The 10,501-nt window shown below is 48.2% G+C and overlaps 1 long non-coding RNA gene and 1 pseudogene across 1 annotated transcript in view; both read left to right on the forward strand.

The window, feature by feature from the left end:
- LOC144771453 (uncharacterized) overlaps positions 1–10,239 on the forward strand; it is a 112,052-nt gene extending 101,813 nt beyond the window's left edge. Inside the window, exon 3 of the long non-coding RNA XR_013599285.1 lies at positions 10,156–10,239. This is a non-coding gene — a long non-coding RNA (uncharacterized LOC144771453). The remainder of the gene's footprint in view (positions 1–10,155) is intronic.
- Positions 4,260–4,789, forward strand: LOC144773113 (2-aminoethanethiol dioxygenase-like; annotated as a pseudogene).
- Positions 10,240–10,501: the final 262 nt, after the last annotated feature.

Below are 10,501 nucleotides of genomic sequence, written 5' to 3' on the forward strand. Positions count from 1 at the left end.
CAGTCAAACAGAAATTAACACTAAAAAACAGTCAGAGCAACTAGTAATACAGGATCTGCCTTTGATAGAACTTTCACAAATTTCAGCTAAGCCATAAGGCAACAAAGCAAATGCAGCCAAACAACACCTCGCTGCCTCATCAACAAGGAAAGGCCACCATTTGGATACTACCTCAGTTGGTCTTTGAGTCTGTTCATTAATCAAGGATGAAGTCCTTCGACAAATGGAAATGACTTCTTTTTTATGTGGATAGTCACCATTAAGCCCAATTAAGTTGACACCCTCAAAGTGGAACCAAACTCTTTGAAATGCAACCCTAGCCTAACATGTTAGAAAGGAGCTAGCCCTACCTCCTGTCCTCACCCCCTTTTGATGGGAAGACAGGTGGAAAGAATAGGAGTTGTGCCCCCTTCTGCCAACTCCATCCCACAGTTGCTGTAAGTGAGATCAACTTTACTTTTCAGTGCCCACCATTTAAGGAAGTGACTCGTTTAGGGCCACCCAGGTCACTAATGACCACCTCTCAGTATTCCATACCAAATGAAGAGTCGGTCAGACAGTAGACAATACAAACCAATAGCTATTTATTAATATACCCTCAGAGCGGGGTCCAGGCTGCCCATTCACAAGAATTGCTGAAGAGAGGACTGAAATCAACAAGCATAAAGGTACATTATGCACATTTCGTAACCGGGCTAAAACACTCCCACAGTGGAATTTTCCAGGCAGGTGCAGCTAAACAGTGAAATGCAGGAAAAAATGGTTTCAGCGCTTCTATCTTACACACACTATCGCAGTCCGAGGTTGTTCCTTCTAGAGCCTGCCCCCAGACAAGGGGGAGAAGGCCTCTATCTAGTGAGAAAGCTATGTGCTAATATGAACGGTATGCTTATTACTAAAACAGGACACAGAGAAAGAATCAAAACTTGCAGAAGGGCATTTCTCAGCCTAAAATGGCGCCCACATAGAAAATGGCACAGTTAATGCTACCTTACATAGAGCACTACGTAAGCATAAATGGTTTCTATTCTAACACCATCTTGAAAATGATAGAACTCCTCCAATCAGGATCAGGGATATGCCCACCCCCCATGTGGGGTGAGAATTTAGAGGGTGTAATCACTCTTAAGGTAAGTAGCTCACTAAATACTACCTGGCAACTCCCTTTAAACGCCCCTAAATGAAGTATTTAGGTGGCCCTCCTGCATTGCTGATGATCTAAGAAGTGCCGGCCACCAGAGAGCCGCAACAGCAGAGAAGACTGCAGAGAACTACTGAGTTGATCCCAGCTCTACCGGCCTGTCTGCAGCCCTCAACAATCCTGTGCCAAAGACGACTCGTCCAGCAGCTCAGCAACCTCCAAAACCCTGGGAGGACTGCCTACCTTCGGCAAAGGTCAAAATCTCCAGAGAACAGCGGATCTGTTCACCAGCAACAAGCTTCAAGCAAGGCCTCTGTGACCTGAAGACCCGCGAAACCCTGCTCCCAGTTCCACCTCTGAACCCAATGCATCCGGCCTGAGTCCAGGTGGCCCACCAGTTCCAGCAAGGTACCCCAGCGCTGCGGAGCCCATCGTGGGTTGAGCTCTTCCGAACTCCTCTACGACCCACCCACAGAGAAGCCTTTGAGTACTGTAAGGAAAGGGTTGGAACGACTCGAGGGTCCCTCCCAGAGGAGGGGTTGGATAGAGGGGTGGATACTCCCATGTCGTTTGTCCAGTTTTGTGCCAGAGCGGGAACCAAGGGTTCCTGAACTGATTGAAACTGGAGTATCCAAGGATGATACCAAATTTGCCCTTCAATGCAGCCTTGTGGCACTGTCGAGCACCCCCACGCCAGCCCAATACAATAAGCCCTGTCTGGGAGGTTGTCTAACCTCTTTGTGACAAGAATCATATTGTTCTACCTTCCCCTGCTCAAGCTTGGCTCATTAGCAGGAGCGCAGAATCGTGTCTGTGGTCGGCAGCAGCACTAGCTTGCTTGCAGACCCTGAAAGGCTGTTACTGGGAGTACAGGGGGTCCCCTACATAGGATCATACTTATAACACAGAATCAGTGTTGGGGTATGAAACCAACATGTTTGATACCAAACGTGACAGGGTTCAGTGTAGCCATTATATAATTAGACATCTCGTAATGACAGATGTCCACTATATGTCTAAAAATGGCCGACCGCAGTTACAAAGCCTGGAGAATCGACTCTGGGGTTTGTAGGGGTGTCATGCTCATGCAGGGACACCCCCATACTCATAACCAAGCACCCTGCCCTCAGGACCGAAGAGCCTGCATAGGGGTGACATAGGTTTTAAGTGCAGTGACCTGAAATATAAGGAAACGTGTATCTGTTGTAAGTGGTGCTAGGACTAACTCACACAGGCTGCAATGGCAGGCCTACAGTCACAGTTTAAGGTGACTCCCATGGGTGGCACAATGCATGCTGCAGCCCATGGGCGACATCTGGTGTACCTATGCCCTGGGTACCTTAGTTCCATATACCAGGGACTTACAAGGGTACATCACTAGCCAACTGTGGAGTACTTACTATGTCAATTTAGGGGAGAAAGCACAGTTGCTGGGATCCCTATTAACAGGATTCCAGCAGACTAGGTCAAAAACACAAAGACACCAGGCCAAAAGTGGGGGTAACCAGGCTAGAAAGATCCTACCTTCTTACAGTTTCCCAAGCTGTGCTTCGGCAGTCAGCAGCGATCAGGAGTTCTTGGCTACCAACTCGCCAAAGCAGGCTTTATCAGCTTTTAAGGCTCTTAGGCTGTAGCAGGGAGTCAGTCAACTGACTCTTGAAGTCAACTTTTCTGGTGATGTTAATGGAAATGGCAGATGTGGCCATGAATTTATTCACTATGGTGAAGATTTCTGGTGTTAGAGCTGATTTTGATGCATTCTGCAGTTTTTGTAGTGGCGTGCTTTGATGTTGGAGATCTCCGGTTTGGAAGGACGAAGTTGTTGCCTATGGTGTTGATTTTGTTTGTGAAGTAGTGGGAGGGTTAAGTGCAGAGTTCCTGGTATGGAATGATGGTAGCAGAAATGGAAGATGTGGCCCTGAGTTCCTTCACAAAGGCAAAGATTTCTGGTGTTGGAGCTGGTTGTGTTGCATTCAGTGATGGCGGTGCACTTAATCTTAGGCTTGATAACGACATTTCCTCGAGTGGGACACCACAGGCAGAAGTCCTCTCTTTGCCGGCTTAAGATGCAGCAGGTGCAATCTAGTCTTCGATGCAGCCTCTCTTTGCTGAGTTTAGGACACAGCAGGGCAGTCCTTCTTCAGTACTTTCTCCAGTACAGATCTGTGATCCGAGGTCTTGTTGCCAGGGTTGCCAATTTTACATCTGTTTCTCTTCCCCTGAGCAGTGATATCAATTTCTTTTTAGGTCTCGTGGCGTTGAGCAGCGCGAAGCGCTGTCTCGCCAGAGATCTATTGTTACTGAGTCTGCTTCCTAGGAGACAGCACCTGGCCGCGCGCATTTCCTCTCCAAGGAGGCGATTTGAGCCGGCCACGCGCACGCGAACGCGCTCGCTGTGGCCAGCTGCTGTCTCCTGGGAAGCTCCAACACGACACGCGCATGCGCATACACAGAGACACACACACGAGCGCCCATGCACGCACATACACACAGAGACCCCCCCGCCGCACACACACACAAGCGCACCTACACGCACACACACATACAGAGACTCTGCCCCCCCCCGCCGCCGCCGCCCACATACACACACACACACAACACACGCACACACACACACACGCGAGCGCACCCCCCCTCCCAGTAAGCCCCACTTACCGCCATTCTGGACTTCTGCAGCCTCCGCGGGGCTCTCCCTCGGGCATGGGAGCACCACGTCACCAGCACTGCTTGTTTGGCCATGCACTCCGTGGGCGCTGGCGCGGGCTTACGAAGACGGAAGTCTCCCCCCCGGAAGGTTTCGGTTTTGCTCACGTCTTCTTTTATAAGCTGCCTGCAGACTCCACATACGAACTCATGATGCAAGCCTCAGATCTGGCCTTTCCACAGACACGTGTTGTCGGAAGAATGGGGCATTCAGTTTGTCTAGTAAGTGCCAAAAAAAGTAATTGCCAAAGTGTTCAATTTAAAAATTGCAATTTCTCACTTTGCTTTCCAGCGTCTGCCGGGAGGAGGGGCCGAGGAGGAGGATGTTGTTTTATTGTGTTTCCTGGAATGCGCGTTGCAGGTGTGACGTAAGAGGGTTGTGTTTATAGTCAAAGGCTGGCTCGTGATTGGCAAAATGCTTTTATTGGGCGTGCATGGCCACTTTCACTTTGAACCGCTGCACGACCACCTGGGCATCTGCGGCATGATGAAGGTGATCTATGGCACCCTCAGCATCTGTGGCTTCGACCGGCTGCAGGAGGTGTCCGGGACCATGTCACCCCCCCATTCAGCCCGCCCCTCCAGCCCTTTCAGAGAGACGCGCTGCACCGAGCCCCGCGCCTATCATTCGGCCAGTTCGGCCCCACCAGCGCTCCCTGCCTGCTCAGCCCGCACAGGGCCAACCTGCACCAGATCAGCGCTCTGGACGGGCCTGCTGCTTTCCTCGACATTCTGGCGCCACCTTATGACCCAGAGGACGAGCGTGACTGCCACTACTACCAGCTGCTGCAGCCATCCTCCACTGAGCCCAACGCCCAGGGCGGCAAGGAGGAGGGTGGTGAGAGCCGAGAGGCGTGGCTCCTGGAGGTACCCCAGCCGGCTGACTTCTGGTGTGGAGGAGAACCTTACCCGGGGCCCAGTGTGACACTCAGAGAGCATCGGTGACCTGTGAGCACCTTAGTCAGAACAGTGTCAGCCACCCAGGAAAGCATCAAATCTGTGTTTGGGGGCCCTGGCTCTTTGAGACAGTGGGTGTGCGGGCCACTTCTGTCCCCCCGTGTGTTAGGTGGACGCACAAGTAGACTGCCTAACTGCGTGTGGAGGTCACAGGATGGACCTAGCAGGAAGAGGTAGGCAAGGGGTCAAAGGACTAGGTCTAGAACAAGCTCCCCTACTGGCCAGAATGTGTATGTTTGTGGGAGGGGGCAGTGCCCATGGATAGCACTCCACACGAGTCTCTGTGGAAACAATGTATTATCTGTCATCGCTGTCCCTTAGTATTCCCTCTTGGGTATTTGAAGATTTTACTTTCAGAGTCAATCACTTTATCTCCCCATACCTACCAAAAATGAATGTGTCCTTGTGTTATGTAACTGGTGCCCACGTAAACCACTTTAATACCTTCAGGTGGAGTTTGCGCTATATAAAACAATCTACAATGTATGTGGTTGTTGTATCTCTTTCCTTAATTGTATGCATTTCCGTGAGTATGTCTTCTAATGGGTCTCTGGGTGTCCCCACCTTTCATTGTCTGGGATTTACTCCGCTTCTTTTGTGAATGTCCTTTAACTTGCTGCAGCTTCAGTAGTTGCAGTATGCTCCACTCTCAGTGCACACGAGTGGATGCCACCAATCCACCTCTTCCATGTATTTGCAACACTCCATTTGTTCCCACTGGTGCCCTCCCATAGTCGACTACCGCATTTGTAGCACTCTTACTATGCCGTAGTTTACATTTTAGCCGACCTTTCTCATATACCTCCTCCCCATATACCCTCACATATATCTAGGCGCTATTGGCAGTCGCTCCCTGCCCCTCAAACCTCACACATTATTTCATAAGAACTGTTCTTCCACTCGTGTTTTTACTAACATAAACCTCCTTTATTTCCAAATTGCCGATATTTACACTTTCCAATGGATTTTGTTATGACGGTGTTTCGGTTACTTCACCAAAAAGTTAGGCACAGTTGTATAGGCGACAAGTAGTTTGTTTATGCAACCTATAAAACAATTATTGTGGATCTCAGCATTTTGAGCACATAGATAATGCTCTGCTTTTCAAGGAGGATAGTGCTTCAAATACATAAAGGCTTTTAACTCCTCAGATTCCCATATATGTCCTTGCATTGATGCTTTTCTAACACAGAGCCTTTCACATATCTGTGCACTAAAGGTTGCTAAAGCCACAAGGTGCCCATGTGACCTGGAGCTGGGGAACAAGGTTCGAGCCTTGGCTCAACATCCTGTGATCCTGGGGAAATCACTTAAGCTCCCCGTGCCTACCAATAATGAATGTGTCCTTGTGTAACGTGACTGGTGCTCATTTAAAGCGCCCCAACACCTTCTGGTCGAGTTAGAGCTATATATAAAAAACAACAAAAGGCAGCAGCTTTCTTAAAGTATGCACTCAGGTTAGAATTTCATCCGTATCCAACAGACAAGTGGAAAACTTAGAAAGAATAGGAGTTGTGCCCCCTTCTGCCAACTCCATCCCACAGGTGCTGGAAGCGAGATCAACTATACTTTTCAGTGCCCACGATTTAAGGAAGTGACTCGTTTAGGGCCACCCAGGTCACTAATGACCACCTCTCAGTATTCCATACCAAATGAAGAGTCGGTCAGACAGTAGAGAATACAAACCAATAGCTATTTATTATTATGCACTCAGAGCGGGGTCCAGGCTGCCCAGTCACAAGAAGTGCTGCAGAGAGGACTGAAATCAACAAGCATAAAGTGGAAAATCAGGCAGTTGTTGATGTAGGTGGGTCCGGTTACATGGAGGGCTGTGTAGGCATGAGTGAGGAGCTTGAAGAGGCATCTTTTCTGAATGGGGAGCCAGTGGAGGGCCCTGAGGTGAAGGGTAATGCTCAATCTTCTGGTTGCTGGCAAATTCTTGATGGTTTGGAGGCGGTTGAGGAGTTGTTTGGTGGTTCTGTTGTAGAGAGCATTGCTGTAGTCGAGTCAGCTGGAGAGTAGGGCCTGGGTTATTGTCTTTCTGATTGAGATGGGGATCCAGCTGAAGATCTTGTGGAGCATGCAGACGATGTGAGAGCAGGTGGTGGAGGCAGAGTTGATCTGTTGTATCATGGTGAGGTGGATGTCCAGGATGATTCTAAAGTTTCGGGCATGATAATAGGCAGTGGGTGCTGGGCAGAGTTTGGAAGGCTTCCAGGCATCATACCAGGTAGTGGGCTTGTTTCCTGATGACCTCCATCTTGTCTGAATTGAGTTTAAGGCAGTTGGTTTTCAACCAGGTGGCCATGCTGGTCATGGAGGGTTGGAAGTTGAGGCTTGTGGTGTCTGGGTCCAGGACGAGCTGGGTGTCATAGGTGTAGGAGACAATGTCAAGTCCGTAGGTGCGGGTGATATTTGCCAGAAGAGTCATGTAGGTTTTGAAGAGGGTGGAGCTGAAGGAGGAGCCCTGTGGGACGCCACAAATGTTTTTGGGTGAGGAGGCGAAGGGTGTAAGGTGGATACTCTGAGCTCATCTGGAGAGGTAGGAGGCAATCCAGTTGATGCTGATGTGGTGTAGTCTGGTGATGAGGGTGTAATGGGAGACCATGTCGAAGGCTGCTGAGAGGTCGAGGAGGATGAGGGCGGCCGACCTTCCCTGGTCAAGGGGGCATCTGAAGTCTTGGGTGGGTGTGATCAGGGAGGTCTTGGTGCTATGGTTTAGTCAGAATCCTCAAGAAAGGTTGTGACTTGGTTGGTTGGTGACCTTCTCTAAGACTTTGCCGGGGGATGGGAGGAGTGATATGGGTCAGTAATTTTCAAGTCCGTTGAGGTTGGCTGAGGGCTTCTTGAGGAGGGGTTTGACCTCACCATGCTTCCAGGCATTGGGTACGGTGGCTCTGGTGATACTTTGAGTATCACTGGTCTAAACTGAGGTGGCATAGTGTGCAAAATAACGATGGATTGGGATGAGGCCCAGAGTAATTACCAGTGTCTGACATTAATTCAAGCATGTAGGAGGCTAGCCCCAGTATATAGTGTACACCCATGGTGAGGCACTATGCACTGTGTCCAGGCAACCCTTAGTGATGGTGTTTAGGTCCCTGAAAGCGAAAGCTTTAAAGGGGTAGCTTAGGAGAGCAGCTAAGGCTTATCCAGCAGGGTGGAAAGCAATTGCATGTACCACTATAGTCGGTCAATAAGCTTTTCACACAAGAAAGAACCACACCAGGTGAGTAGAAAATACTGTATATGTATTACTACACACTAGATTCTAACTTGGTATCTTTTCTAAGTTAAGCAATCTGCTGCTAGACGTCTCTATCAGATGAACAAGTTCCTTACCTTCGGTGTCCCTACATCCCAAGCATCACAACTTACCTCTGCAGCTGTTGGTGTTCTTGGACCAGCCTCCTGGCCTGAGTCTGTAGCCCTTTTCCGATTCTGCCTTTCTCCATTGCTTAACATTGGGCACCGGACGCTGTGTTGGCACCCTGCACCCGGCCGCCCCTGTTGGTGTATTGTTGTTGCTGCCTTGGACCCTGCCCAATGCTTGCTTCAACCCCTGGATACTGGTCACCCAAGCAGTTTTTACTTACCTGTGAACACAAGGATATTATGGACTAGGTGCTGAAACTTCTCAGAAACGCACCCCCAGTCACAGGTCTGAGTTGAATTCATCTTCATTCTTTAGCTCACTTCGCCATCTCAGTTCAGACCCATGTATATGCAAATCAGTCTTGACCCTTTGCCTCATGGGAACAGTTCAGCCCGTACTGCCAAGCCATGTCTTCCCTGAACCAGAAACCAGAAACCTGGGGCCGGTTTCGGGGTAACACCCCTCATTAGCCACGCTGGCTTGAATCCAGTGGCAAAGTGAGCAAGGGACCCACGTCTGGGCATGGTAAAAAGTGTTTACCACTCATGCGAGACAGCGCATGCCATTACAACTCAGTTGTTACAACAATAGCGTTGTTACATCAAATACCATTACAACACAAGTCGGAACAACAACTTGCTTTAGGGGGCAGAAGGTGTTGGATTTAATATCCAACACCTTCCCTACTGTTGCTCAGACTGGCGTTGGAATAGTAAATTATACTATTCCAACATCCAGCGCCCCCAACAGCAAGTCGTTTTTTCTACTTGCATTGTATAGGTATGCGATGTAACAACGTGGTCGTTGTAACTGCCGCCTTGTAATGGCATGTGTTGTAAACGCATGCAGACTTACATGCCATATTCCTGGGCATACCCTGCCAACTTAGGGCAAACAAAGCAAACACAAGGAGATGATGGACGGAGCGCTGATACTTTTCTTAGACACTCACCCCCAGTCACAGATCTGGGTTGAATACATCATCGTTCTTTAGCTCAGTGTGGTATGGCATGATATGGTACTGAATGGTACTGTATGGTATGGACTGTCATTTTATAGTATGTTATGACCAGCCGAATATTATGGAGTGGTATGATATGGTATGGTATGGTATGGTATGGTATGGTATGGTACGGACTGTCATTGTATAGTATGCTATGATATGGCCTGTCGTTAGTAAGAGGACTCTGTTGGGATGGATAGTCCTCTGCATTAAGAATAGCTAATCACTGACGAAGAAGCAGCTCCTGGAAGGTCTGGGAACCCATTTCATCGGGACGAAGGCTGCTACCACTGCGTTGGCGCAAGAGTTGTCTGTCCTTGATATCTGCCAGGCTACAATGTGGGCTCTTGTGCATACATTTGCGAAGCACTACTGCCTTCACATCCAGGTCGAGTGGGAATGACTGCTCAGTTCTACCCAGTTCTACAAGATTTTTTGGTATGAACCCACCTCACAGACTTTCCACCATGGGCAAATACTGATTTGGTATCTATTGGGAGGTGAGGAATCTGCGGTTAGATGTGTCCATCAGAAGAACAAATTACTCACCTTTGCTAACACTCTTTCTGGTGGATACTCTAACTACAGATTCCTCACTCCCCACATACCACCCCATTCTAAGGACTGGGATCTTTCTAACATCTAAAAAGGTCTCTACTTAGTAATGAGCACACTAGTACCAACAATTTTTATTTATCCATGTTGAGGAGCAGAAAGGGAAAAGACAAGAAACAGACAGCAGATTGCAAGGGCGGTGCTGTTGGCATGTTGGAGTTCTGCAAGTGAAATTTACGGATCCAGCCTTGCACCAAGGATGTTCTGAAGTTAGATATCTGCAGTTAGATTGGTATCCACCAGTAAGAGCACTACCAAAGGTAAGTAAATCGTTCTTCATGCTTGCATTATCTTATATTCTAAAGTCATAATAGTTGTATTTAAACCAAGAATAACTTTGTTGTTCTTTAATTGATATAGTGTGGAATGCCTATGGGTATTGTAAAATGTGTATGCGGAAACGACATTGGTGGAGACCAACACAAACCACTGCAAGGATTTCAGGAAGTAAAAATGTAAGTACAAATAGTTTTTTCAAATTTGTCAATTTCTTTGCAAATTTATTGTGATTAAACAGTACTGGAGTACGAAATTTCACAGAGTAACTAGATTTCTTAAGAGCAATTGGAACCTCCATTTATTGGTGTTTACTCTTATTCTGGTCTCTTCTTCCTAAATGATTGAAAATGCCTACTGCTCAGGACCACAGTACAATATTGTAGACTGGACAGCCCAGTGCAGTAACTAGATAAGCAGACTATAATCA

This window comes from Lissotriton helveticus, chromosome 8 (genome assembly GCF_964261635.1).
Source record: "Lissotriton helveticus chromosome 8, aLisHel1.1, whole genome shotgun sequence".
Taxonomy (NCBI): domain Eukaryota; kingdom Metazoa; phylum Chordata; class Amphibia; order Caudata; family Salamandridae; genus Lissotriton; species Lissotriton helveticus.